Source organism: Stegodyphus dumicola, chromosome X1 (assembly GCF_044657685.1).
Source record: "Stegodyphus dumicola isolate Sdum_Otavi_A_Nest chromosome X1, ASM4465768v1".
Classification (NCBI taxonomy): domain Eukaryota; kingdom Metazoa; phylum Arthropoda; class Arachnida; order Araneae; family Eresidae; genus Stegodyphus; species Stegodyphus dumicola.
This window is the reverse complement of record NC_140780.1, coordinates 218,388,221-218,412,633: the sequence shown is the minus strand read 5'-3', so window position 1 is coordinate 218,412,633 and position 24,413 is coordinate 218,388,221. Positions and strand designations below refer to the sequence as shown.

Below are 24,413 nucleotides of genomic sequence, written 5' to 3'. Positions count from 1 at the left end.
GAACTGAAAATATCTTGGAATATAAAAATAGAGCAAAGAGTTTATCAACTCAATTTTCCTGGAGTTCAGATAAAGAGCCGAAATTGTTTTGAAAATAGTAATAATTGACAAACCGTTCTCACATATTTTTCATTCTTCAACAAACTTAAGATCTTTAAATACATTACATAAAATTCCAAATACAGGTTCATTATGTTGCTTTTTACAATTACTGCTATTATTTTAATAGTATTATTTTTAGCCTCTTGTCGCTTAACAGACATAATTTTTAATTAAAATAATTACTCAAAAAAGTCATTCCAAATATTCACCTACAGTCTTGTTAAAGTATGAAAATGGAAATCATTATCGACCTTCACTTTTCACTTATAAAGGAAATACATACATCCTGTATTAGTGTATATTGTTATAAAAATAGCTGAAGTATTTCATGAAACATTTATTTACGTTTTAAAACTTTGGATTCATAAAAAGAGAATAGGAGTTTAAAAAAATAATAAGAAGAGTAACCTCCTCGAAATCCAAACTTTCTTGCTTACCATAATAAAATATATAAAAATCTACTTTTGCCTTTCAGCGATTCAGTTATTCAAATAATCCTAATATTTGTGTAAAAACACTATAAATTAGGTATTATTTTTAATGAAATTTCACAATTTTATTGAATGACAAACTTAAAAATCTAGACGTACTGGCATCCGCAAAGATTGGAATGGCAACATTTTCTATGCGGATGCAGAGCAGCGGTTTGAGAATCGGCAGTTTGTTATGTTACCGCTGAGGAAAGTGTTGTATATAATAAATTTGGGAATGTTGGTATTGCTTCAATGGCTGTGTTTCTGGAGGGCAATTTAAGTTTTTGAAATTAAGCTAGCATTCATTGTTACTTAAGATCATTTTTCAAGGCTGCATTTTTGTACATCAGCATATTGTTTTTCTATGAATTGAACTTTTTCAGCTGTATTGAAAGGTAATTTTATTAGTTGCTTTGCTGACAGTTTGTGAAAAGTACAGTTTCCTTTTGTAATAAATTTAAACAAAGGTTTTGAAATTCTTTTCGATGTACATAATGCAAGGCATAATATATGTGCTGACATTATGTTTCATTTCTTTTTAAGCATTTTTTTCTTTGGTGATGTTATAATACTTGTTATATATAATAATGCGGAACATCAAAATAAAGTAATTTTGTCTTCAAGCGAAGAATGAAAATTGTGATCATATGGACCGCACGATTCTACTTTATGCTTACATTAATTTTGTTTATTTGAAATTTAAGTGGAATTTTAGAATTACATAATTCATGCCATTACTTATAATATGGATTGTTGTATCGATTCTCAAATACTTCTGAGAAAATTGTCGTAAAAATTTTAGATGTTATTTATAAATGCTTATGAATATAATTTTATGATTAATAAAAAGCGTGCATTTTAATAAAAGCCAAAATGCGTTGATGTGGTTTAAGTTGCGAAATATTTGTAATTCAGACTTCCGTTCCCTATGCCGAAGAGTGCTGGCTGTACGATTATTCCATAGTTTTCCTTATATGTAAAGTAAATATTGCCAATCTCCCGTAAAAAATATTTCATTAAAGCATCTCTTCTCATAAGCAGGTAATCTTAGTTAGCATTGCCATAATCAAATATGTCAATCAACCTTTGTTTTAACTGTTTCGTGGGGTAAATAAGGATAGACATAATTATTCATTTGTAATAAAGTGATACATACATACAGAATGAAGATAAATGGTACTGAATAGTGGAAGAATACATCTGAGATGGACTTGATTTTGTTTCAATGTAATCTAAGCTTTTTTACGTGCAAAAAGTTTTAGTTCTTATTGTTTCGCATGTTATGAAATATCTGTTTACTTCTTAGTCTTTTTAGAATGCATAGGTTTTCAATTTGTATATGCAAATTTCACAGTGAAAATTTTTATCTTAAAACGTATTTCAGTTATATGATTGAAGTTTATATATTTAAAAGTATACAGTCACTTAAAATTACGCAGTAGTGCATTGGAAATAGTTTGGAAATTCTTGCACATTTATATTAAAATGATTTGATGCTGAAGCTATTTTTGTATTGTTTTAAAGGATGCATGATTGATGGTAATCTCAGGCTGCAAGTTTGTACAATTTATTAGAGAAAAACATTTTTTTGTTTGGTTTTACATAATTATTTTTAACTGAAAAGTTCTGCATAATAATTATGATCCACGTGAAATTTTTTGTCTGTAAACTGCATAAAAATTAATGCTTAATTTGTACTCAGAATAGAGGAAGAATTATTGTACCAGATTACTGCCAAAGTTAGCCAATCCTACTCCATTAACATAGAAGTACCGTATACACAAGGTGAATGAATGTTGTCCCCTGAGAACTTTCCACAGGAAAAGGTTTGCCCAAAAAAGTGATCAAGTGTAGATATGCATTTACTATAATTGGTTTGAAGTTTGTATTGAAATAAACAACAACAAAAAACAGGTCATCCCCATCCTTTCTACCCCCTTCCCCAATGAAAAGAACAAGAACATTAACAAAAGATTTAAAAAAAATTCCCTTGTTCTAAAAACTTTGTAGTTATATTGAAGATAGATGAGGCAAAGACTAGTATGATTAGCATATTGTGTTTTTTTAAAGCAAATGAACTTAGCAAAGTAGTTAAAAGGAAGGAATTAGCTATAAATAAATTAGATGCTAAAAACTATCCAAAAAAATTCAAATTAAAAATAAAGTACCATTATTTCTGTGTTGTACCTACATAAATCTTCTTTATTGTGTCTGCTCTATGGTAATGTACTCCACCATATTTGAACAACATTTTCTGGCATGTAAAAGGGGTTGTTGTGCTCCATGTCCTCCTTCTCCCACCCACACACACTCACCAGATCTAACCCCTTCCAAATACCTTTCTCTTCATTTGAAGGAAAAATTAAAAGGAAAATGTTTTTCAGACAATACTGACATCCATCACAGTGTGAACACTGAACTCAACCACATCACACGTCCTACCTTCACCCTAAGGTCCCAATCACATTATGTTTTGGCTACGTGGGACTGGACGTCCAAAGGGACAATTCTCAGAACCCACACATTTCCAGGGAACTCACATAGCTATTTTACCATTTTCACTTACTACAAAGACTTGAATGCCAAATAGTAATCGATTATCGCTCAGATTGGGATTACGTTATCCTTCAAAAGCAGAACTTTCGTCTGATTAGTTGACTTTACCCGGGACAGAGCTCCAGCTGAGACATTTTTGGTAAGGTCTCAAAAAATCCCTTGTAACCGCGACATCGTTTCTGTAGCTAGGCGGGACTTTGCTTCCAGCGGGGCTCTTTTTTTTCTAGGGATCCTCCTGTTTAAACCAGTGCTACCAGAACTTTGTTTCTCAGAAAAGTCCCGTCTGGCTGGGACTGTCGATAGATGTGATAATACCTTAAGTATGCGAGACCTCTGTGCATATTTGCAGACGTGCACAACCATAGCCAATTATTTTGAAGGACAATAAGCTGTATTCCTGCATACATATCTCACCTCTTCTGCAAATAAATTATGAAATCATTTACAGTATTTATTGATCAAAGGTTGCTAAGTATAAGTTCATAGTGTTTAAACAGGAAAATCATTCTTGTTGGTCATGGAAAATTAGAGAAATTGAAGGACAGTAAGCTGTATTCCTGCATATGGTTGATCTTTACATTATGGTAACTTGGCGTTTTTTTGGCGAAAATTTGGCGACCAACTCTCCTACAGCAACCCTCTATTTTTTCTCCCCGCCGCCATTTTGTCTTCACAAAGTAAAGACATGTTTCTTTTCTTTTTATCTACTGAACGCTTCTTCCAACAATCTACTAGCCGAATTACACTTATGCTAGAAATTTTATCTAACAAAACTGCTTAATCATGACAAATATTCCCTGCAAAATTGGGAAAAAGTGCACAATACCATACTCCTTACGCGTTTTTCAAAATAACACATACACATAAACCATGTACACGCCGACTTATTTTTACTTTAAAAAAATCCCAGAATTGCACAAAAATGGCATTGTGCACACTCTTCAATATATCCATGTACACTGCTTTTTTCTCATAAATTAGAAAAATTTCACGAAAATACATGACAATTTTCTCAATCTTTAAACCCGGTAAAAAGAACATATATGAAATTACCTGATCGCGAAAAAGTATTTACCCTTTCCAAATATGAACATTTCCACATATAAAATAAATCAAATGTCCAAAAACTTTTACCTCTAAATCATCTATTACATTATACACGTGACCAACAAATTCATACCGCAAGCATTACAAATACTTAGTATCAAATATTTAAATTATTTCCATGCATGTTTATTTCAACTTAAACGTATACCAAATTCCTACAAACATAAAATTCACAAAATAACTATCATTTAATTAAAATATCACTAAACCATGTACACGTCGACTTATTTTTACTTAAAAAAACATCCCAGAATTGCACAAAAATGGCATTGCATCTTTAAACCCGGTAAAAAGAACATATATGAAATTACCTGATCGCGAAAAAGTATTTACCCTTTCCAATTATGAACATTTCCACATATAAAATAAATAAAATATCCAAAAACTTTTACCTCTAAATCATCTATTACATTATACACGTCACCAACGAATTCATACCGCAAGCATTACAAATACTTAGTATCAAATATTTAAATTATTTCCATGCACGTTTACTTCAACTTAAACGTGTACCAAATTCGTACAAACATAAAATTCACAAAATAACTATCATTTAATTAAAATATCACTAAACCATGTACACGTCGACTTATTTTTACTTGAAAAAACATCCCAGAATTGCACAAAAATGGCATTGCGCACACTCTTCACTACATCCATGTACGCTGCTTTTTTCTCATAAATTAGAAAAATTTCATGAAAATACATTACAATTTTCTCAATCTTTAAACCCGGTAAAAAGAACATATATGAAATTACCTGATCGTGAAAAAGTATTTACCCTTTCCAAATATGAACATTTCCACATATAAAATAAATAAAATATCCAAAAACTTTTACCTCTAAATCATCTATTACATTATACACGTGACCAACGAATTCATACCGCAAGCATTACAAATACTTAGTATCAAATATTTAAATTATTTCCATGCACGTTTATTTCAACTTAAACGTATACCAAATTCCTACAAACATAAAATTCACAAAATAACTATCATTTAATTAAAATATCACTAAACCATGTACACGTCGACTTATTTTTACTTAAAAAAACATCCCAGAATTGCACAAAAATGGCATTGCATCTTTAAACCCGGTAAAAAGAACATATATGAAATTACCTGATCGTGAAAAAGTATTTACCCTTTCCAATTATGAACATTTCCACATATAAAATAAATAAAATATCCAAAAACTTTTACCTCTAAATCATCTATTACATTATACACGTCACCAACGAATTCATACCGCAAGCATTACAAATACTTAGTATCAAATATTTAAATTATTTCCATGCACGTTTACTTCAACTTAAACGTGTACCAAATTCCTACAAACATAAAATTCACAAAATAACTATCATTTAATTAAAATATCACTAAACCATGTACACGTCGACTTATTTTTACTTAAAAAAACATCCCAGAATTGCACAAAAATGGCATTGCGCACACTCTTCACTACATCCATCTACGCTGCTTTTTTCTCATAAATTAGAAAAATTTCATGAAAATACATGACAATTTTCTCAATCTTTAAACCCGGTAAAAAGAACATATATGAAATTACCTCATCGCGAAAAAGTATTTACCCTTTCCAAATATGAACATTTCCACATATAAAATAAATAAAATATCCAAAAACGTTTACCTCTAAATCATCTATTACATTATACACGTCACCAACGAATTCATACCGCAAGCATTACAAATACTTAGTATCAAATATTTAAATTATTTCCATGCACGTTTACTTCAACTTAAACGTGTACCAAATTCCTACAAACATAAAATTCACAAAATAACTATCATTTAATTAAAATATCACTAAACCATGTACATGTCGACTTATTTTTACTTAAAAAAACATCCCAGAATTGCACAAAAATGGCATTGCGCACACTCTTCACTACATCCATGTACGCTGCTTTTTTCTCATAAATTAGAAAAATTTCACGAAAATACATGACAATTTTCTCAATCTTTAAACCCGGTAAAAAGAACATATATGAAATTACCTGATAACGTATACCAAATTCCTACAAACATAAAATTCACAAAATAACTATCATTTACTTAAAATATAATTAAATTCAAAAACACTACTTAAAATATAAATGAGCACATACATTAAATTAATAAAAATTACCTTACAATCCTAATTACTTTAAACTAAATCATTGCTAATAACAATTTTCCCAATAATACCAAATTCCTTTACTTCCACCTTACATTTAGAACAATGCATAAAAATAATATCCTCAAATAATTAAAAATACTAACTTACCTAATCTTCTTCAGAATCTTGATTACGTGTCCGATAAATTTTTCTTTAGTTACGGCCATGGGATCCATAAATCACGAACACTGTTTCACACAACACAGAATAAACCAAATACAAAATTTCCAGATTTTTCCCGATTTCCCCCCTTTTCCGATTCAAGAACCGTAATTCGTCCATTAATATCACATGACATATCCCATGATCTCTCATTTCCCTCACACAAAATAATGCGTAATCGGAACTGAGTACTGCTCACATTATTACCAAAGTCCCAGGTAGTAACCTTTATCGCCTCCAAAATGTCGCCAAACTACCAATTACCATATTGTAAAGATCAACCCTGCATATATATGTCACCTTTCCTGCAAAAAAAGTATGAAATTATTTGCTATATTTATTGATCAAAGGGTTCATTGTGTTTGAACAGGAAAATTGTTCTGTTTGGTCATGGAAAAGAGAAATTATTAAGTTTAATTTTAATAAGAATCCTTGAATTTTTCTTGCAATATATCATTTCTCTTGGGAAAAAACTTTACATTAAGTAGCAAACCTATTTACCTCTCTTTGTGAATGTGTGTATTTATTTATATATTTATCTAAAAATATTATGGTGTGTGTATGTATGCTTATTTTCTTTGTTTGGTTTGTTCATTTTTCTGAAACTAATTATTTTTATTCTTTTAGAAAATTAAATTTAAATTCACATGTCCTTCCATAAAGTATTTCTCCCACCTTCTTAGCATGCCTTCGTTGTATAGAAGTCATCATGCCCGATGCGTATTCAAGAGGTCTGTGGTTCGAGTCCCGTCGAGGGCATTGCTAATTTTTCATGTCTCCTGCTTCCAAATAACTTAATGTCTTTACAGTGGTGAATGATGAATCTTATCCACCAGGATTTAGGGAACAGATCTCTTAAAACACCAGCCGCTCTTTAAAAGGGGGAGTATGTAAGGTATTCCTCCCACCATCTTAGCATGCCTTCGTGTTGTAGTAGTAGGCACGTTCGACACGCATTCGAGAGGTCCGTGGTTCGAGTCCCGGTGAGGGCATTGCTCATGTTTCATATCTCCTGCTTCCAAATAACCTAATATCTCAACACATCTACAAATTTAATAGGTAATAAAACAGGAAACGGGTTTTTAAAACTTTATAAACGTACGTTGCTTTTCAACCATCTGCTTTTAAAATCCTTTTCCAGTTATATGCAGAACCCATATATTTGTTGTTTAATTTGGTACTTTTCCATTTTGCCGGCGCAAACAATAAAACTCACCAATAATGATACAACTGATGCCAAACAGAATATTTTCACTGGTAACCTTTTACGCCTCATTTTCAAAACAAGTCGCAGCCATTTCTTACCAGATTGATTGTTTCTTTCAATTCTGGCATACAATTACATAAAATATTTACAAAGATAATTAAATTTTATGCCCTAAGAACATTCGTGGTAATTAAGTCAATTAGGTTGCAATCACACCGCTCACCCGAAGGCGAAAATATAGAAAAGGCAAAATCAAGGGTTAAATTCATCAATTCTAATGAAAGTGCACTAGCGAAGTAAAGCACTATGGTTTTACATAATTTCTGAGTAAGCTATTCGTACGAATTGAAATAATTCTTGGATTTAAACTTGTATTCCAAATTAAGATTTAACTTGAAGTTAATGTAGATAATTACTGAGAGAATAATTTTTTTGTAGCGTAGTTTACGTGAGATGAGATCATTTGGGGTCACGTGATACGAACCGGTGAATCGGAATGTTGAACCATGATAGCATAGTAAATTCTTAAATTGTCTTTTTACAAATTTATTGGCTTTTTACGAAATTATAAACCATATAAAAACGCTTATGCCTTCAAAATAAAAAATTCTTAGAACTAACATTTGTTAACATTTTTTTATGTATATACTGTATGTTATTGCCAACAAAGTCTGCTTGCCGAAATTTGCACCGGCGAAATGGAAAAGTACCCTTAATTTTTATCTATTTCCCCATGTTCATAAATTTGAAAACAGGTGTTTACTTGTCCTTTTTTTTTTTTTCTGTGTGTGTGAATGTGAAGCGTGTTATTTAACTTTTACACAAATTCATAAATATTATGCAATGCAATGTTTGCATATTTTGGTACATAAAGACTTGTCGTATAAAAGGGGAAAATTTGCATTGTGGTGATCTTTTGTTATTGGCTGCTGTGATCTTTAATCATTTGAGTAAGTGAGAGAATGCTTGTATTAATAAGCATACTTCTGGTGTGATCAGATGATCCGACTTATTGTGTTTTAATAACAAGAGTGCGGGGTCTTTATCATGTTTATTTAAACAATTTTTCAACATATTTCAGAATGTTAATGTAGTAAGCTTCTGTTGAAATTATGTAGATCGTGGGTAATCAAACTTCATAACAGTAAGAACTGCATAGTATGATTGAGGAAATTTCAAGAACCACAACTAGGTATTTTCTAAAAGCTGTTATTTAGTATTTACGCGTAAAAAAAAAAAAAAAAAAAAAAAAAAATGTTTGAAGTAAAGTAATGTGAATTCCGAATTTTTCTTTTGTCTTTCTTTTGTTGTTGTTGTCGTAATTAATATGGTTATATAGAAATAAGAACTTTCACATTTATCCTACTATACATTTGTACATATATTCAGGAACATTTGTACTTAAGGTTGCAAGATGCAATTGATTTGTTTTTCAGACAGAAATCAAACATTTCTTCTGGTTTCCATTTCCCCTATTTAAATTGTTGACTGAATTTAGCAGGAATAATCTAACATCAAAAGAATTAATCATAATGATTTTTTTTGACAAATACAGATATATAAGAGAGTTTCCAATTGAATGAAAAATAAAGCATGAATTTGAGAAATATATTCAGTGATTTCAAAACGCAGTTTTCATCGAGTGGGGCAAACACTGAAGTGCTTGGTCTATGGTGACCTAACTCCATCGAAAAGTAATTTGCTACTGAACATAGCAACAAAATACTGCAGATGTTCCAGAATAGTGAATTGCAGTTCCAAAACTATTAGAAAGTAAAGAGCATAAAAATTATAGCAAAGCAATCGAGATGGTGAATAACATGGAAGATCAAATTTAGAAATATGCAACAGCATACAGAGTAGGATATTGCATTGCAATTACAAAAATAAGTGAGTTAAATAAGACATCTTACACCAATTATAACCAAATACAAAAATTTCCGGAGAATAGACCAAAGATTTGCCTAATACAAATTTAAAGTAAACCAAATAAGATAAATAATAAAGACCAAAGATTATAGGAAGTACACCAACAAGAAAGGAAATTACTGATCAAAATTAAATTAGTTGCATCCACAGGGGAGAGGGGGCTTCTGCTGAATAAATCTGCGAACATGTTGAAAATAATGAGCAATTTATCTTTGGGTGTAGGGAGCTTGTTTCATATCATGTAATTTACAGGTAATTGTTTGTAGGACATCCAAAATAGAAAAATCAGTAAATATTTTCTTAATCTCTGAGATCACACAGTAAAAAGAAAGACTGCAGAAATATTGTCATTACTGTTTCACAATTTTTTCATTGAGGAATTAGAGGTTTCATACAATTTAATTTTTTGTGATCCATCCATTGTATTTTTTGCACTTTCAGATGGCTTCTGAGAGCTAGGAATTTCTAGGTTTTGCATGCTGAAATCAACTGATTCACCACGTGGTCTAGAAACAGTTGCCTTACTATTTTGAAATTATCTGTACCTAGAATTTAGAAGATTTTTTTGCATTTCCTTTAATTAGCTCCGTGTTCTCCACCGCAATTATAGCAAGTGAGCTTTGACATCCATTTAGCTTCACAATCTGAGCTCTTGTAAGGCAAGGCACACTTGACAGACCTCGGAACGAGTTAACACTCATCAGACAGACTATGATCTACAGAGAAAACGCAATCTGAAATTTTGTTTTCAGCATATTACAGGATATTAGAATTCTTTGCATTGAATTTCAATTTAAAAGTTCTGATATTAGTTTCTGCATTTCTTTACTCAACATAAAGCAGTATAAACAAAAAAGTATTTAAAAAAAGCATTTTCTTTTTTAAATTAAATGTATGGAGAGGTTTGCAGTTTATATGCTACTAAAAAGGTTTTTTTCGTCCTTATCTTTGTTTTGTATGCAGAGTATAATGTAAAGGAAAATAGTTTTGTATTTGATATAGTGTGCGGTTTTAGGAATCTGTGATTCATTGCTCTTTTTGTACAAAATATTAAAAAGTAGAGAACAATAAACCTCTCCTATTTGTCAGAGTTAAAGGATATTGATGAAAATAAAACTTACTGAAAAATGATTGGAAAAAAGAAGAGCTAAAGCATGACATAAATTACTATATTTGTCAGTTGTGTAATCTCAAAATATTGAATTTAAAGTCAGAGTTATTGAAATTTAAAAATGATGAAAAAAATTCTCTCTCTTTTGTTACAAATTTGTCTTTAATATGGTGTAAGGTCATGTCTTACAGAAATGCAAATGTCACATCTTGATTTCATAAAATTTTCCAAACTGTAGATCAATCAAGTGTTACAGAATTGCACACCTTTCCTGAAAATGGACTTTTCAGATTCTGGGGTTCTATGGAAGCATTTGACATGTTGAAGTTTGATAACCTAAAGCATCTCACATGTGGTCAGTTAGATTAAAGTTTGAGTAAGCTGTATAATTAATTGATTTGAATGGTATCTTCTATTTTAACTAGTATTTTGACTCTGAAGATGCTCAGTGTGGATTGTGATTTATTAGCAAAAGTTCGGGGCAAAACCTGCCTTAAACAGCCTTATATGGAGTTTCAAAGTCATCTCCATATATCTGTATAATTGGTTACAGGACCCCCATCAAAGGTATGCAGCTATTTTTTGATGATTCCACAACAAACCATGAAACCACATCTGTAGCAGTAGGATATTTCATGAACAAAAGAAGGCAACTTGCATGTTTCTTGTTGCCTCTAGATTTAAGTACATTTAATGTCTGAACTCATCAGTAAAAAAGTACACAAAGCCATTTTCTTGGTTCCATTTCATATGACACCACCACCACCTTAAAGGGATCCTTTTGAAAGATGAATGAGGTGAAACTCAGACCATTATTTAATCTAGCATGAAAGTCCAACATCACAACGACTTCTTGCAACTGTAGGACAGATGATTCGAGTTCTTGTGGCAACATGAAGGTTAAAAACGAACTCTGTTATAGTTGCTTCCTGGTTTGAGCTGATAGAGAAAACAGTCTTTAGGTACAGTTATTGCTGTTAACCGACTGTCACTTATTCTGTGTTTGAAAAGCAATTTCAAATTCTTGATATGGTACTTTGGGGGATATTCATAATGATGGGCGTATTCTGTTTGTATTTACTCCCCTCCCTCGAGTCTCAATTAACTACCACTTATGCCTTTCACTTAACACCCTGAGTGGCATGATTGCCTGTATCTGGTCATGATTTTTTTTAATTATTTGATATATATTGCCTTATTATTTAAAATGTTTTGCTTTCTAATTTTTTAATGATCTAAATATTGTCTTAATGAATAAAAGTTCATGAAAACTAACTAAATTTGTATGAATTTGAATAAATTTTAATTAAACTAAATTTGAACTTAACTAAATTTAAATGAAAACTCACTAAATTAATTATACAAATTTAGTTAATAAGTTTCTTTTAAAAATAGTTTTACATAGCTATATTCAAAACATAACGCTACTCAGAAGATTTAGTGATGCTTTTGGGTTATAAGTAATAAATACAGACCACTCCTAAAAACCAGATTAACCCAAATTCCAAAACATGCATCTAAGCACAACACATTGTCAGTCACCTAATTTGCATATTTCATTTGCTAACCTATGAAAAAAATCTCTCTTTGCACTTAGGTACAAATAATTAACATGAATAATTCCATGTTTGGATATTAGTTAAGCATTTTTTTCCCCCAGATTATTCTTTAATTTTGGTAGGCAGTGTGTATCTGTAATAGATTAAATTTTGTTGCAAATTAATATGAGGTATAGAAAGAGGGGAATAAATTGCATTTTTTTTTTTTTTGCTTGTTACTAAGAATTATTACCTTTTTGTAGAGCAGAATAAATGTTAAAATTTTGCAAAAAGTGTCTGTACACACTAAATGTAAATTAGAATTTATATTATTATTATTATCTTATGTTTGATATCTGCCATAGTCTGTGATTTTAAATTCATTTCTAATAGTTTTTCTTTTCTTTTTCCAGGATAATATGTCATTAAATTTTCTTTCGATTGTTTGTGTTATAGATAATTTTGCATGTCTTTCGTGATGAAACTATATAAGTAAAGTTGTTATTTCAGGTAAGTTGACTTAAAATATTTATTTTTGGCTTATGATTTTTCAATAATTAGCTTTTCTTTATTATGCATATTTAATGATAAATTGTTTTGATTTCTTTTCATAGCAGGAATTGGCAGTATAATATGCACTAATTTAAAATACCAGATTTCCTCGCATTTATCCACCCTAGCTTTTTTAGCTCTGGGTTCTGAAAATTTTTTGAAGATTTGCATAATTTTCCCCCTTCTCGATACAGTCAGAGAATGAACTTCCTTAAATTTAAAAATATAGTAATTCACCCATGTAGTGAAGAGTTTCATTTTACTAACGAATACAGATCCACACAAAATACCTACGTTATGTCAAAACTTTCTCTTCTAACCATTGAAATTTGCTAACCTAATACATGAACTGACCAGTCATAGCAAAGCAAACATGAACTGACATTCAGTTTACGATTTCACTGAGTGAGCTACACGTTTACCTTTTCTAATTATTTATGGATGATTTGAGGCCCAAGGAGTAGCAGAGACAACAATGAGAATGGACGAGATTCAAGTTTCAGAGAAGTAGAAATGAAGATACCTTATTAGATTTCATAATGTTAATACTATCATGTATTCTTATTAGAATGTATGTTTCTTTTAATAAAATTAATTATATTGTAATAATAGTTATATAGATTTGTTATGTTCTTACTGTAACCAAAGAGCGTGAAGAGGAGAAAGCAGGCTCTTGTAGACACAAGTAATCTTGTAATGTAAACCTGCTTCGCTTGCCTCGGACAACTTTCGAATCCCGGCCAGTATGCAGTAAAGCAAATGCGTAGGGTACTGGCAAAAATACTACTGAAACACAAAGCATAAATTTTCTGTTTGACAATTAGTTTTTGCTGTTACTTTATTCTTGAAATTTTTGTTGTGTAGTGTGCTTTATATGCAATTTTTTGATTTTGCAGAAACTTTTTTTTTGTTTCATAATTATTCATTTTTATGCTTAAATATTTCATAAATGTTGCTATTATCTTAATATTTCCAGTGTAATTCTGTATTAGATTATGCTTTAATTTTTAGTGCTTATGCAATATATTTCCATAAATAAATTAATAAATGTAACATTTATTATTATTAAAAATATAAAAAATAACGAGAAGAGTAGCAAAAAATGGCTGATCATCTATAAGCGGGGTAACAGTAATAGTTGGCACCAGACTCGTTTCGTTTGCGATTTCAAATTTGCATCACTGTTTCATTTCCCAATTGTGAAAAGAAATGGTGATGTAAAATCTAACATCGCCAAATGAAAATGACGCTAAATATAACACAAGCATAAATTACTACAAACTAAAAAATAAATTTAAAATAAACTACAAAAAATTCAAGTCACAAACATGAAACTAAACATTACAAAAATAAATTACTACAAAAATACAGAAATAATACATACCACAAATATCTCTTCACTCAATATATTCGAATTCACTAATAATGGATGCATCATACACTCACTAAAAATATGCAAATTACTATCATCATGGACTTTAGTGCACTGAAACACTTTAGCTCAACACTTTAAACATTCCACATCTCTCAGTTGCCACAAGCAAGAAATAAAACTTAAAAAAAAATAATTAACTGACACGAAAAACATTAACTAAATAAAATTAAATGAAAACATTCATAAATTGTAAACTAATACATGTCATCTGAAATCCAACATTCTGCCACCAACACTAGCTTAACGTCCTGCAAATATTAAACAGTAAAACTTTTTAAAATAAATACGATATTTCAAAATTAAATTTGAAAAGAAAAGAATCTTCTGGCTACACTAAACTCACACTCATTTCATTCACCAAAATAAAGCTCTATGTTTGCCACAAGAAAACATACTGCTGGAAACCACAACTAAATCGGAACTGCACCAAATAAAAACTCTCGCTTATGGAAGATTAACCCAAAAAGTAAAGCATACAGTAAGCCTTAGTAGTGATCACCCTCTGAAATACTGGCTATGTCCTTGACTGCTTGGGTTTGGCTGAATGGCAAAAAATCGAGTTTTACCCTCTGGTCTAGCGAAATGTCAGGGTGAGAATTCATACTAAGGCATGTGTTTAAATATTGCAGTAATAGTTCAACTATCCCTTAGAGAGCTCAAGTAACCGGGGTGTTTTTGAAAAATTGAATAAATGAGAGATGTGTAATGTCCTTAAACTTGCAGTACTATTAGCTTGTATACATTGTCACTAAACAGTGCAATTTATAAGCATGGTGTCAAGAATTTTGTTTTGTTGTAATGTAAATTCAATTAACTCTTGATAATTTAATTTTTGTAAAGGAGGATATATAAGTTCTATTTTTTCGTCACATTTTAAAAATAATTACTATTTCGCACTGCATGAAATTTGGTGTTTTCAAAGGTACATGATCTGGGCATCAACAAAAGCCACAATACACATCTTTGAAAACAGATAAACAACGGTGATGTAACTTAAAAATTATTATAAGTGATTTAAGTTTTTCATATTCTATATCTTTAATTTATATCTCCTTATTATGTAACCATATTATAAATGATCTATTAGTTTAAACTTCTGCAGAATTGATTGCCGATATCTCCACCAGCTTTTCGTGTTTGGTGGGTTTTTATAATTTGATCAGGTCTTTTACTTTCACGTTTAAAGCCTAGGAAATATGTTTGGTTTTAATGTATTTTTTCCCTAAAATCTTACATAATTTTTTAGGTAGGCTATTGATATTCAAGCTGGTAACAAATAAGATGTCTGTTTTTATAATTTTGCAGTATAAATTTTTTATACTCATTTGTCTTTTCTTATGGGAATTCCATTTTTTATATGCTAAACTATGCGAAATTTTCACATATCCCAAATTTGGCATTTCGTGAGCTTTCCAAGTAGTTTAGCTTTTACTACTTCAGAATATTTTCTTTTCTTCAGAGATTAGGAATCAAGTGTTTTCTCTATTGGGATTTCAGCATTTCTTTGCTGTTGTAAGTTGTTATTAATAAGAAATGTTGATTAGGATAATTTAGTGCTTCAGATGTTTTCAAACTCCCTCATTATGCAATAATATTCAATAAAATTTTTATTGGCCTTAGTGTAAACTGTTTCAGAATAAGATTTATGTTTTAAGATAGGAGTAAATTTGGAATTGTTTCTGTTAGGTGTTATTTTGTTCTCGTTAGGTGGAGAGTTTCCTGGCTTGTCAATTTTTTGAGTAACATTATTATGTTGAAAATAGGTGGATTTGACAAAGTTCAGTTTTGGGATATTTTGGACAGCCATTGATTCTTGAAAGTGGCAGAGAATCTGCATTAGTTGAGAAAATTTGATATTGAAGATAATCCCAAATATTTACAATTTCTTTAATAATCTGAATAAGTAAAATCTTCCATTGAAAAATAAGTTTCAGTTCAGTTGTTCATTACATTTGGTTTCTTATTACTTTCTCGTGGTATGAAATGGATTTTTAACGTAATGCTGACCGGTTAAAGGTATTATTGTGAAACGTCCATCTGCAGTTAGATAAGATAACTTTCCTGCAAAGCAGGATAATGAAAGGCATGATTGCCAGATTTGGCGTGAAATCGCCTATTTGGCGACAAAATTGCTGATATGCCATGGACAGAGCGAGAACATTCTAGAGTGAATTCTTGCCAGTTTTCTCGAAAATGTTCTCAAAGGCAGGTCAAAAGCTATATGTACCCTGCCTGTATGTGGAGTAGGAGAGTATCTAGTAGTATGTTAAGTTCAGTAGTAGTGTCTTGATTATAAGTTATCAAGAATCTGGCTAAGACCAGTTTGTGCCTTTACCCCCTCAAATGGAAACATTTTAACAAATACAGTACAGAGTCCGAGATCCGGACTCGTCGGAACTCGGCAATTCCGGGTTTGGGATTTTTCCGGATATTAGATCATCAGTTTAAATCTAGTAAGATGTCATACAGAAATTAAAAATATGAAATAATGAAGCATCTATGATCTAAAGGCTATCAAAATTTACAAAATAAGCTTAATATTTATTTGTTTACTTTATTAAATATTTCTTTGAATGTAAATTGTTTTAAGTTGCTTCATTTTTTGTGCTTATTCTTTCTCTGCAGTTCTGTAGACGGACATAATTTCTTGTTCAGTTACAAAGTTCCGCTGTTCAAGCCCTGTAGTTGCTGCATCGAGAATTCCCGACTAACTGTCAATCGAAATTTTTTCATTTTCAATAACCTCTCGTCACTTTCTTCAGTATTGTTAACGGTATTTTCTGGATCTAGAACCATACTACAGACTTCGCCGTCCGTTAACCCTTTGACGCGCGCAATATTATTTTTATAATTTTTTTAATTAAAAACTCTAGAAATTGAATATTATGATCCTAGAGACAAATAATATATGAATTAAAAAAATCTACTCTTGCCCATTGTTCTGTGGTTGGTGGTTGTACTGTGAAACCACCGCGCGTCTATGACTTTGAAACTTACTGGTGTAGTAGGAAAAAAAAACTTGCCATTTTCCACGCGTGTTTCCAATAAATGACAAAATTTACGGATTTTAAAAAAATGTATGTAAGAATTGCATTATATATAATTTTTTTACATTATTTTACAAAGTAAATCGTCAGAAAAAATTAAAAAATAAACATTTATGTAATTTTTCTATAGCAGTGAAAATATAAGTACCTACATAATAAGGACATTTTGATAAATGGATTAAAAAAACTCAATAAAATAAAGATAAAAAAGAACTTTGGTTTTTTTTTTTTTTTTCCCCAAATTTCAAAGAACAAATTTTTTTTGTGACACTGCTCAAAGCATGTTTTGTCATTATGGTACATCCATAGACCCACATTGCACATTTCGCACATACACCTTGTTCTATGAGGTTTCTTTGTGCTACAAAATGTACACTGCCTGGATTTAAATTTCACTGGTATATGTCCAGCTTTATTTAGTTTCTTTTCATCTGGCACATGAAATTTGTGGATTTTTATGTTAATGGGGGGGGGGCTTGGTCTTTTTGGCTTTGTATGGATCATTTGTTTCCCATTCATACTTATTTTATTCGTATTTCGTCCCAAAATATTCAGAAAATATTTTTAATTTAAATAAAACTTTTACGAAATTTCTATTTTTAATTATAGCAAAGTATATTTACGTTAAATTTAAACCACAGTAAATAATTTATAAAATCACAATACTAGCTTGGGGAGCAAGTGTGTTGATGTCAGAGAAAAGTATTTGGTAAAGAAAGACCTCTTTATTGGGCAGGTGCATGTATTGTTTAGTAATAACTCTGTGGTTTGAAAGCCCTTTATCTATATCCGGGTAAAAATAAGCATTCCTATTTGAAAAGCAAGCAAAAGCCATTGAGAAGCAGACGGCAGTGGTTTCAAGGCACGACCACCGAGCCTCTAGAGAATTGTAAGCATTGTGACACAATGCTCTATTGGCGCAGTGGTCGCGCCATGAAACCACATAGCAAATGCCATACATATAGAGTTTTTTTTTATATGTGCAGTTTAATTACTGCAATTTTTTATTGTTTATGATAGAAATCATGATGTGCGATGACTAACTTTTGAAATTGAAAGTTGTTTATATTAATAAAAGGAAGCTATTTTGTCTCATCGAAAATGCATTTTAAAAATCATCCGATCTGAAGTACTAATACCTAAAACATATATGATTCTACAGTCATTTTGTGTTATTTAGATGTAAAAGATCAGTAATCAATTCATTTTCACTCAAAAATTCGGAAAATGGTGGTTTCAGGGCGCGACCACCATGCGTCAAAGGGTTAATTGATTGATGATTTGGGGTGTTGTTATCGCAATGAAAAACTTCTGTTATTTCATCTTCACTTATTACCACTTCTCCACGTTTCATTACAAAATCCATTAATTGGAAAAGCAGATACACAGCTGCAGAGCCAAATTATTGACACACAAATTTATGCTTAAAATGATTGTTTCTTCAGTAGCAAAGTATTTTATTCAGTACCGAAGTGAAATTAAGAATCAGTATTCTCCAAATGCTTTCGTACAGGGGAAAAAATCAAATGCGCATGTGTAAAGCATTAAAAAAATTCCAAAAAAATTTTGTTGGTGGCTTGAAGGTCCGGATATTGGACGTCCGGATCTCAGACTTTGTACTGTATAGCATTACTGTAATATTATTAAAATAACAGTAATATATCAAAATTACATATCTTCAAAAAGTAACATTACAAACTGCTATGATTTTGTTTTCCTCCATCATGTTTTATTATGCCTTTATCTTTCATTTTTGGAATTTGTTAAATATCTTGATTCTGAAATTTACAAAGTAATACATGTTATAAAGCTTTATTTCCTAATTATTTTTTAACAAAAGCTGAAAAGTTGTAGAAGTATGGTAAAATTATTTTCATTTATCTAATTTTCTGCTTTTTTTTTTTTTTTTTTTTAAGGTAAATGTTTTTCTCAACACAATTATTTCAAAATGCTGAGGTTTTCGGAAATGTTCTGTTTTTTTATTCTTGATGTAGTGTACAGATATGCTTTACACTTCTGAAGTATTTTTTATCCTTTGGATAATATGCTGTAGAATAGGATACTTTATTTATTTATGTCTTTTGATTCTGTAAACAGCCTTTTATGTATTGAAGGCTAGTACTGATGTATTAGCACAACCACCTTACTAAAAGTTTCCAGATTGATAGAATGGGGAAACTTAGACAACTGTATGCATAATAGTTCTTTAGTTTTAACAAGCAGCTTCACCAATTTTATGTGCATTCTTCATTGTAGTCAGTTTTCGAACAGTTTTTATGGACAACATGTATGTTTTGTCAAACTCAATTTAAAAATATATTCTTGTAGTACTGTAATTCTTTTGCCTGCAGTGAAAGGAATTACAAAAAATTTTTGCAGAAATATATTTTTCTACAAAATCATTAATAGGAACAACTACTTTGAAGTAATTGCCACGAAATTTCTATCAGAACTAAAGAAACAGTTCCCTGCTAGTAGGCAGGTTTGTTGATTGATTTTTGAAATAAATTACAATATGCACAATAATAGTATATAACAGGGGTGGCCAAAGTGTGGGTCACGAGCCTGATACGGCTCTCGCAGGCAATTTGTGTGGCTCATGCATGTAAAATATATGTATGAAATATCCTAAACTAAAACTATTCAGTGTCGAAAAGGAAGTAATTAATTAGTTTAGACTCTTTTTGCAAAGTTATCGGGGATTTTTTTTTCTATTTAAAACCTCCTCTACTTCTATAATGATGTAAATATGAACTTGTGGCTTTTAGAAATTCTAGATGCGCCTCTCGAACATTCCTGAATTCAAATGTGCGGCTCTTACATGAAGTTTGCCCAACCCTCGTATATAATAAATATGTATATAATAAATAGTTTTTGCAAATGTAAGTCATTATGCTTTTTCTTTTGTTAACAATTGCTAAATACATTTAGGTGGTTGCACTAATACATGAGTACCCAGTATTTTAAGATTGAAGGATTTTGTAAGTGTTATGATTTTATTGAAAAAATTATAAAACTTATGTATTGAACTATAGCTACAAATTATTAAGCAACCCTTCATGCAGAAAAACCAGTATTTTCAATCCTGGTGTTTTGTAAATAGAATTCAATAATATATACTTGGTAAGCTTAAGCTTTTAGAAAGTTTAATATTTCAATTTTAATATTCAAATAATTTTAACATTCCATAATTTTAGAAATTTGAACAGTTTTTAAAATAATGCTTGCTGTTGCCTTGCATATTGTTATTTGTAGAAAATTTCAACATGCTGTGGACAAGATATACGAGTTAAATACATAAAACAATCTGAAAATGTCACAGCTCTCTCCACAGAGTTGAATGTATTAAAATTTCACAGAAAAAGCAAGCGTAAAAGTCTCTTTTTCTTCATTTAAAAAAAGTGTTAATACAGGCTTGTTCATGACAGAATTTACTCTAAAACAATGCTATGTTTTTGGGTGCCTGTTCATTGACTGAACAACAGCCAAGATGTATGCAGTCACAGCAATATTATCCTTACTGCAAATCTATTGCAAATTGCCCCAAACATGCTAACTCACCACTTCTTCAGTTTTGCTGATTATTTTAGGAAGAAACCTGGATGGATTTCACAGTTCGAATTTTTCAAATGATAAGAGTCAGATGTTGAATTCTTTCTGGGAAAAGGAATTAATTATCCATACTAGTTGAATTATACAAATAGTATCAAGATAAAGTTATGTTTAACGTTGATTCAGTACTAAAATGTCACTGAAGTCAATGATCATGCCAAGAGATGAAAGAATTATGAATAATTTACATCATTTTGGAATTCTATAATACTTTTTCAGATAATAATCTACAATGATATTTTTAAACAGTGATGCATCGTGAATGTTTTCTTAAGTTTTTCATTACTCTTTCAGCATACATTTAACTCCAGTATTTATGTTTGTCGCTTATTGCTGCCCTGTTAATTGAAAAGTAGTGACCATTGTTATGTTTGTCTACATAGAAACACCATTGATTACTACTAATATTTTTTCTATCCCTGATGCCAACCTGGCGAATCATTATTTACTATATTTTGCTTTCATCATTGCATGTTTAACCAACATATGACAACTTGAGTAACGACTAGTAATTAATAAGGTAATAAACCCAGAGTGGCACCAGAGCTCGTATAGCACGCACCAAGCAGCAGACTTTAGGGAAGAGAGAATTTTTGGAATTTTTGAGAAGCATCGAGCAACAAAATTTCTAGAATTTAGGGAAAGAACTGGGACCCAAAATTGACAGGTGGCAAAAATTTAGAACTTAGGGAGATGCTTGATAGCAGAACATCAGGCGGTAAGAATCTAGCGCTGGCTCTTGTTAAGCATATATGATTTTTTATTTATTCAGGACTCGGATCAGTCTGAAGCATGTGCAAGAAATATACAGAAGTTAATAAATAACTAAACTAATACTATTCAGGCTTAATTGTTGTAGTGCACCACAGAAGCAATGCAAAATTTAGCAGAACAACTTTTCTTTCGTCCCCAATCTCATGATACATAGCCAGTAATTTATAGCAGATGCTTTTAAGCTAGACTAAAATTATACTCTACTGATTCCAAATATAATATAGCAAATTGCACTGTTCCTTAACTTTCTGATTTGATCCAGCTTATTTTTTGAAGGCTGTTTTTTTAAAAAATTTTATAGCAATTTTCTGAAAATTAAAATTTGAACTTTGAATTATGTCAAAAGGCATTTCGAATTCTGGAGCTGCAACAGGATCTATAGAAGCACGGCTACCAATAACTAAAGAAAGCATGTTTCGATGTCCATTAAACAAAAATTGGAATTGCTGCACAAAAATGGATAAAGATATATCCACCTCAAAATGATTCTAGGATTATGGCATTGCAAAGTCAGTTGTATATGACATAAGAAAACAGAAGAAAAAAAAAACTTTTAGAATTTTTTGTGGATTCCGATGCCGCACTCGTAATGAGTGACAGAAAAATTATTCGTTATGCTTAAACTTACGATCATTGCGAAGTGATAATTGAATATGGCAGACAGCATTGGAGCGAGAGCATGCCATTGATGGGTCGAATGTTAATGGCTCAAGCCAAAATATTTCAAAAAGAAATTAACTTAAAAACTGAGTGCACATATTCAACAGGTTGGTTAACCAAATTTAAAAATTACAATGGTGTTAAGGTAATAAAAAATTTTCAGGTGAAAGAGCTTCAGCTGATACTTAAGCTGCTGAACTATTTGCAGATGAATTCATCGAGCTCACTAATAGTGAAATGTTGTCCAGCACAAATTGACAATGCTGATGAACTGATCTTTTCTGGCAATATGTACTGCTAAATACCTTAGTAACCTTAACAGCAGAGACGTCTCCAACTGGTGTCAAAGATTCCAAAGCAAGACTAACAGTTTTAGCATGTGCAAATGCTACAAGAATGCACGTGTGCACTTTTCGTAATAAAAAAAAAGTACACTACGTTGAACATGTAAAGAAGTAAAGATTTTCCCTGTTATATATCATGCAAATAAAAGAGCATGGATAATGCAAGCGTTAATGAATGATTGGCTTGAAAATCATTTCATACCCGAAGTTTGGCAATATTTGTATTCTGTTCGTTTACCTGATGATACAAAAATTGTCCTGATTGTAGACAACTGTAGGGCTCATACTTCACTTTTAGTTTTTAGTGAAAGATAATGTATCCATATCATTCTTTCCCTCAAATTGTACATCCATCATTCAGTTAATGGATATTGGAATAGTGCGTGCACTAGAATGCAAATATAAAGTAGCATTTTTAAAGTTGATGTTAAATTTCTTTGAGTAATGGCTAGACTGTTCAAGAATTTTTGAAATATTTTAGCATAAAATCTGCTGTGTGGAGCATCGCAAAATCGTGGGAGGATGTGTCTCCAGATACTTTAAAAAATTATTGGCATAATTTATGGCTAGGTACCATATTTCATGGTGAGGACGATGAAGATGATAGCCACAAATTTGAAGGTTTTTGGATAGTGCAAACCAAAGGTGAAATTTTGCAATTAATGCATTTTTTAAATAAATGTGGAGAAGTTTTAATAAATGAAGATGATATAACAAAGGTTTTTCACTGCGATAACAGCACCCCAATCATCAATCAACTTACGGACGGCAAAATCTGTAGTATGGTTTTAGATCCAGAAAATACTGCTACCAATACTGAAGAAAGTGACAGTGAGGTTATTGAAAATGAAAAAATTTCGATTGACAAGTTACTCGGAATTCTCGACACAGCAATTACAAGACTTGAACAATGGAACTTTGTAACTGAACAAGAAATTGTGTTTGTCTATGGAATTAAAGAGAAAGTATTAGCAAAAAATGAAGCAACTTAAGCAAAGAAAAGAAAAATTTTACTTTATTAAACATTGAAAGAAATGTTTAATAAATTAAGCAAATAAATATTAAGCCTTTTTTTTTTTTTGTAAATTTTGATGGATTTTAGATCACAAATGATTCATTATTTCATATTTTTAATTTCTACTTGTCATCTTGCTAAATTTAAACTGATGATCTAATATCCAGAAAAACCCCAACTCCGGGATCACCCGAGTCCTGATGAGTCTAGGTCTTGAACTTTACTGTATTTAAAATCAAATTTGTATTGTGAATAATTTGTACTGCATTTAAAATTAAGTATTTCTTCGTTATTTTGAATGATTTTTATATGTTTGTAATAGAGCTGGTATACTGATTATTAAGCCATGTTAACTTAGGTATTTTATTAAAATCTTCGGATTAATAGCTTAGACCTAAAATTAATACTTGAGCTGTTAAGAGAATTTTCAGTCAGTACTTCCTGACTAATAACCTTCAGCAGCAGAAATTGCAAATGGCCTCTCTTTTCCTGCAAAACACATGGCACTTATTTTCAGTAGCTCTGTGAAGAATTTAATTGTTTTAATGATGAACTGATTATTACATTTTTTAAGTGAGTTCGTGTCTGAAAGAAAAGGCACTTGAAAA

The 24,413-nt window shown here is 30.9% G+C and overlaps 1 protein-coding gene across 3 annotated transcripts in view; it reads left to right on the top strand.

Annotated features, from left to right (window-relative positions):
* The first annotated feature begins 715 nt into the window (after positions 1-715).
* Positions 716-24,413, top strand: part of LOC118195929 (post-GPI attachment to proteins factor 2-like) — an 87,194-nt gene continuing 63,496 nt past the window's right edge. For all 3 annotated transcript variants that reach the window (XM_085808500.1, XM_085808499.1, XM_085808498.1), the window contains exons 1-2: positions 716-970; positions 12,780-12,876. The gene's annotated coding sequence lies outside the window, so the exon portion shown is untranslated. The remainder of the gene's footprint in view (positions 971-12,779; positions 12,877-24,413) is intronic.